Here is a 6,440-nt window from a genome sequence, read left to right on the forward strand (position 1 = left end):
TCTGACTTTCGAGGGCTGGCGCTCCGCGCCTTGCAGAGTGCCAAGGACGCCAAGTTTCCCCCATTCTTCCATGCTTTCTCATGCATGTTCCTAGGTGTTATACCTATGTTCCCTAGTTGTTTCCAACACCCCGAAGTGTTTCTAAACATCCCGAACTTATCTATAAACATGCGATTATATGTCTTGAATCCATAATTCAATTCAAGGCGAGTTAGGATCAACGTTAAGGGAAGTTAGAGTCAAGTCAAGCAAGGTTTAAAAGCAAGTTCAAGTGAGTTTTTAAAACTATTCAAGAGTCTTTATTGAATGCTTTAGCTTCATTTAAGGCTCAAGTTTCCAGTCAAGTTAAGTAAAGAGTTCCAAGTTGAGTTCATTTCTCAAAGTTATTAGGAAACTATGTATTCCCAAGGAAGTTTTAAAGAAATGTCTTTACATTTAAACAAGGTTGGAAACTGAGATTTTCAAAAGAGCCTTCGGGCTAGTTTTTGAGTAATTATCTCATATCAGCAGGAAGACATATGTTTTAAAAACATAAGAGCCAGTACATTTTTGGGAGTAGTATCGAGCACCGAATTGGGGGAGAGTTCAAAGAACCCACAGCCATCATAGAACCATGCTAGCCACCATGGGTAGAAAAGGATCATACTTTTTAGATGAATCCTTTTCATATTAGACTAGTGGATCCATTAGGCAGTTCAGGTCTTATACCTTTGGCCGGGTATAAGATGCTCTGGCAGCTTGAGGTCGATCGCTGTATCATCACTATAGCTCTCATGTGATGGTTGTCGGTTAGAGAAACTCCCATAGCAGTTATTCTATTTTCATACACATAAAGTATTGTATTTTATATACATCAGTTCATTTGTATTTGTATATACATTTCAGGCTTATTGTATATTTGTATACACACAGAGTTTATAGCAGGTTTTAAGCAGTCTTTCTTTATATCGCACTTGTTTTAAAATTTACTTTATATTGAAAGAAGTCAGTCAAGTTGAGTTAAGTTGAACCAGGTAAGCTATTTCAGTTTCTTCCAGATTTCCTTCTAGCCTTTGTTGCTTAGCTTCCAGCTCGCATACTCGTACATTCCATGTACTGATGCCAGTTGGCCTGCATCTTATTATGATGCAGATACAGGTACCCCGGACCAGCATCCTACACGTCGTTGATCCAGCTGAGCACTCCAGAGTCAGTGGTGAGCCTCCTTGCTTTCTGGAGGACTCAAGTATTTTGTGCTCTTAGTTTTGTTCTATTAGGGTGTTGCGGGGTCTGTCCCAACATCCATCTCAGTATATTAGAGGCTTCATAGACAGTCAGTCAGTTAGTATTGAGTCTCTTATCTATGTATATATGTAAATATTCTATTTTGAGACTCGAGTTGCCTTTTGGCATGTTATGCATCAGTTGAGCTGTTTTATAACCTTTCATTGTATTGAGTTGTGTTGTTGAGTTTAGTTTCCGCTGAGTTAAGAAAGCCAGGCCAAGGGTTCGCCTAGGGCCAGCAATGGTCTCCGGGTGCCAGTCCCGCCCAGGGTGTAGGCTCGGGGCGTGACAAAAAGTATCAAAAAATTCTAGGCCTTCTAGTTGTTTAAAACCTTTTGCAACTAGTCTTGCCTTGTATTTATCAATAGATCCATCCGGTTTCAACTATTTTCTTAAGATCCATTTGCAACCAGTATTTTTACAACCCGGTGGTACATCAACTAACTTCCAAGTTTTATTAGAAATTAGAGATTCCATTTCATCATTTACAGCCTCTTTCCAAAATATAGAATCATGTGAAGATAATGCTTCTTTCAAAGTGAGAGGGTCATCTCCAACATTAAACACATAAAAATCAAGACCAAAATCTTTTTCTACTCTAGTTCTTTTACTTCTTCTTAACTCAAAATCATTCACTTCTTTATTTTTCAAAGTAAAAGTAGAAGAACTAGGTACTGACAACATATTTTGTTCAATCCTTTGACCCCCACTATTTTTAGAATCAAAAGGAAACTTATTTTCATGAAAAATAGCATCACCCGATTCTATCACAATATTATCTTCAAGATTAAAAAATCTATAGGCTGTACTATTTGAAGCATAACCAAGAAAAGCACAAGTAGTAACTTTCTTACTCAATTTTGTAATCTTGGGATCCATTAGCCTCACAAAGGCTAGACAACCTCAAACTCTTAGATATCCCAAACTTGGCTTGTAACCTTTCCACAATTCAAAGGGTGTCAATTTAGACTTTTTATGAGGCACACGATTCAACACATAACAAGCAATTAAAATAGCTTCACCCCAAAAATTTAAAGGTGCATGTGACTCAATAAGCATGGCATTAGTCAATTCAACCAAAGTTCTATTTTTCCTTTCCGCTACTACATTAGATTAAGGAGAGTAAGGAGGAGTAGTTTCATGAATTATTCCCAATGATCTAACAAAAGAATTAAACTCATTTGACTCATATTCATGACCTCTATCACTTCTAATTCTTTTTGTTTTTCTTCCAAACTGATTTTCAACCTCATGGAGATAAGTTTTGAAATTTTCAAAAGCATCACTTTTATTTTTCATCAAGTAAACATATGTAAACATAGAAAAATCATCAATGAAAGTGATAAAATATCTATTACCTCCACGAGTTAAAATTCCACCAAGTTCACAAATATCAGTATGAACTAATTCTAACAAATCAGTTTTTCTTTCAACTTGAAAATGAGGCCTTTTAGTGATTTTGGCTTTACTACAAGCCTCACACTTGTCAAAATTCTTTTTAATCATTGGAATTAATTCTAAACTACTCATGATTCCAACATAACGATCATTAATATGACACAAACGAGCATGCCAAAAATTGGTAGAAGAAAGCATATAAACTGAAGTAGAAACTTTATTCATTTCAACATTCAGTTTGAACATCCCATCACATGCATACCCCTTCCCCACAAAAATACACTTCTTCACTATTACATATTGATCAGATTCAATAATCTGTTTAAAGCCTGCTTTATTAAGAAGAAAACTAGACATCAAATGTTTCCTCATAGAAGGAGTATAAAGTACTTCTTTCAAAGTTAATACCATTCCAGAAGTAAAACACAATTCGACATCTCCCTTTCCAAGCAGTTGAGTAGTGTGAGCATCACCAAACATGATGGTTTTAGGCTCCTCAAAATGAGTATATTTCTTAAACCAGTCTTTGTCATAACAGACATGACGGTTTGCACCAGAATCTGCCCACCATCCATCAACATTCTCAACCATGTTTATGTTGATAATCACCGCCACAAAAGGTTCTTCGGTAACGTTTGCCTAAGGGTTAGGACCACGTTTCCGAAATCTGCAAAATCGAGCAATATGCCCACTCTTGCCACAAACAAAGCATGGTCCCTTGTCTTGAACTTGTTGATTTTGTGCTTGGTTATATTCACCATTATTTTTCTTGGGAGGTCTACCATTATTTTTCTTGAATTTCTTCTTCTTAGGCTTCGAAGATGTATTTTTGTGAGATTCGGGAGTAGCATTATTTGAGGTAATTAAATTTACCTTTGTTGTGATGTTGCTCTCTTCTATTTGTAAAAGTGCATCTTGTCCCCTAGCCTCTTCTTCCATGCGGATTTTCATTATCAAGGTTTCAAGGGAGGTTTCCTTTTGTTTGTGGTGCATAGTTTTTTGAAATTCCTTCCAAGAAGGTGGAAGTTTATCTACTATGCCACAAACAATAAGGTTATCTCCAATTTTTACCTCCTCAGACCTTAGCTCACCAACAATCATTATAAAGTCTTGAGCTTGGTCTACCACTGATTTGTTGTCCACCATTTGGAAACAAAAAATCTACTAGCCGCATATTTTTTCGCTCCAGCCTCTTCGGTATCATACTTACTCTGCAATGCTTTCCAAATTTTCTTTGCACTAGAGTAAGTTCTATCATAATAATCATAAAAAATATCAGATAGACAATCAAGAATATAATACTGACACTTATAGGAATCACCATCGTACTTTTCCACTTTCTCTAGATGAGAAATAGTTTCATCATCATTCATAGAGGTGATGTCTACTTTATTAGGATTCTTCTCAGTTAACACATAAAAAACATTGAGAAGACTTAAGTAGAAAAGTACTTTACCCTTCCATCTCTTAAAATGATTACCATTGAACCGAAATGGCTTGGTAAGGTCTCCCATCTTGACATCCGCATTTTTTTCAATTGTAGCCATGATGAATCTCCTTAAAATTGTTAGTGAAAACTTACAAGATAACAAAACCTTAAAATTGTTAGTGAAAACTTACAAGATAACAAAAATACAAGATTACAATTGAAAATAAAAATGAAGAAATAAATCTCTTCAGGCTGAGGCGCGAATATCTCGCTCTCTTTAATGAGATTCAAGCCCACTGCAGCAAATGTTTTCACCGGTCCAGCAGTAGTCCTTCTTGACTTGTCTCCTCCAGGATACAACTGCCTTAACACAAAGCATAACTCAACAACTCTGGACAAGTGTTGAGTCCAAAGCTCCACAAAAAGAAACACCTCCCTTCAACTAATAAGAACTCTCTTTTTGACAAACCTTATGCACTCTATATTTCTTGTTGTATTGTGTGATCCAAACCAAATGAAGACCACCACTATTTATACTAGAAGAAGTCTTCCTAGCAATGAATAAGAAGATAATGGTGTGGCAAATAGTGAAGATAAATAGCCTAGGAGTTACATAGGTTACAAGGTATAATGGAGGAATAAAGAATGGGATTTCAATATGGAGGAGTAATGGTCATAGTTGACCACTACAAGTTCTGCCAGAATAATACAACGGCAATAACAATATTGTAACCATCACATAATGGCAAATAATGCCTATGCAAATTGATTAACAGAAATGAGTAATTAGGCACTAATGCATAACGTTTCAGCAATGATAATTGTCCACTAACTGCTGAAACATTCATCATTCTTTCTAACTCCAAAATAAAGCAAATTAATATATTAAAAATATTAATATTAAAATGCTAATAAACCAACACATCCATTCCAAGTGTCTTAAAGCGTAAGCTGGATAACCAATTATGCAACAGAGCCACTGGACAAGAAGAGCTTAAAAACTAATGGTAGCGTCTAACTCAGAAAGATAAACATGAATTGTAGCATAGCTTAAATTCAAAGAGGTGAGTTTGGAGTGGACTGGATAAATAGTTGGAAAGTAGGCTGGCACAACATCCCAAAACCCACTCAAGCCTTTGAGTTGATTACAGCCTGAAAAAGCTTGAGATACATTTACGAAAACTTCAAAAACATCAGCCCGCATGTCAGCAGAGTAGGATCCTGTACCAATTTCGAAGCATGACGAAGTAGCTTTGGAAGTTTCTCAATGGAAACAGCACGATTGAGCCGAAGAGTCCTCAAATGAGGCGAGCGAGCAACTAAACGCTCCAAAGCTGAGAAGCTGACCTCAGAAGCCAAACAAGCAATGTTAAGTGACACAAGCGATGTGCAGCTATCAGGAAAATGACTAAGCCAATGGCCGCTCAGGTCTTCTACTTCACTTTCTCCCAGGTCCAGTTCTCTTAGGTTCCTACAGCAAATCACGAGTTACATTGCTTCTATAGTTTCTATTCCCAGTGCTAAACAAGAATAGCAGCAAAAGAAGGTCCAAATATAAGAGGACTTGTCATAAATCCATAAGAAAGAGATAAAAATGCAACATTTATTTGATAACCGTGTTACAAGATGTTCAACCCTTTCAATAATTCAAATTCATTGAACTACTTATAATATTAAACCAGTAGTTTACACTTTCCGTGCACCATTGCTAATAAAGTTCACATATCAAAATAAAAGTTTAATTAGATTCAGTCTCTGCTTAGTTTCTAAAGGTGGACGAAATTGAGTCCTCTTACGTCCCTTTCGTTTGTTGTAGCCAAGTCATACAAGTATATACTCTTGCTTCTTTACCCAGTAAGCGGATCAAAGTACTAAGGCATTTCTTTGCTATGGCATTCTTGCTACTCTTTCCACCAACTACCGTGAAATACCATCCAATCAAGCAAAACAGAGGAATGAACTGAAAGACGTAACTAAGGACCCATTTGGCCATAAATATTAGTATTTACTTTTTTCCGGAATAATGTTTCACTTTATTTGAAAACCAGTGTTTGGTCATGAAAAGTTCAAAGCTGACTTGAAGTTGTAAATCAAATTTGGAAAACAACTTATAACATGTTTTCCAACTCACTTTCGAATGTTGGAATTATATTTTATTTTCAAATTTTACCCTAATTTTTTGGTTATAACAACCCCAACTTTTAAAGTTGCAAGTGCTGTCCACGAGTGCTTGTTCTTTCTTTGATTTGGATGCAGATGAATCAATACTGATAGCAGAGGATACAAAGCTAGAGAACTTGAGAATGTTAGGGAAACTCATGCTTTCCTATTGGAAAGATACAGAGGATAT

General features: G+C 36.2%; 1 pseudogene; it reads right to left on the reverse strand.

The window, feature by feature from the left end:
* The window catches only part of LOC125873992 (protein TRANSPORT INHIBITOR RESPONSE 1-like), a 60,508-nt pseudogene extending 54,425 nt beyond the window's left edge, over positions 1–6,083 (reverse strand).
* Between the last annotated feature and the right edge of the window lie 357 nt (positions 6,084–6,440).

Source organism: Solanum stenotomum, chromosome 8 (assembly GCF_019186545.1).
Source record: "Solanum stenotomum isolate F172 chromosome 8, ASM1918654v1, whole genome shotgun sequence".
In the NCBI taxonomy this organism is placed as follows: domain Eukaryota; kingdom Viridiplantae; phylum Streptophyta; class Magnoliopsida; order Solanales; family Solanaceae; genus Solanum; species Solanum stenotomum.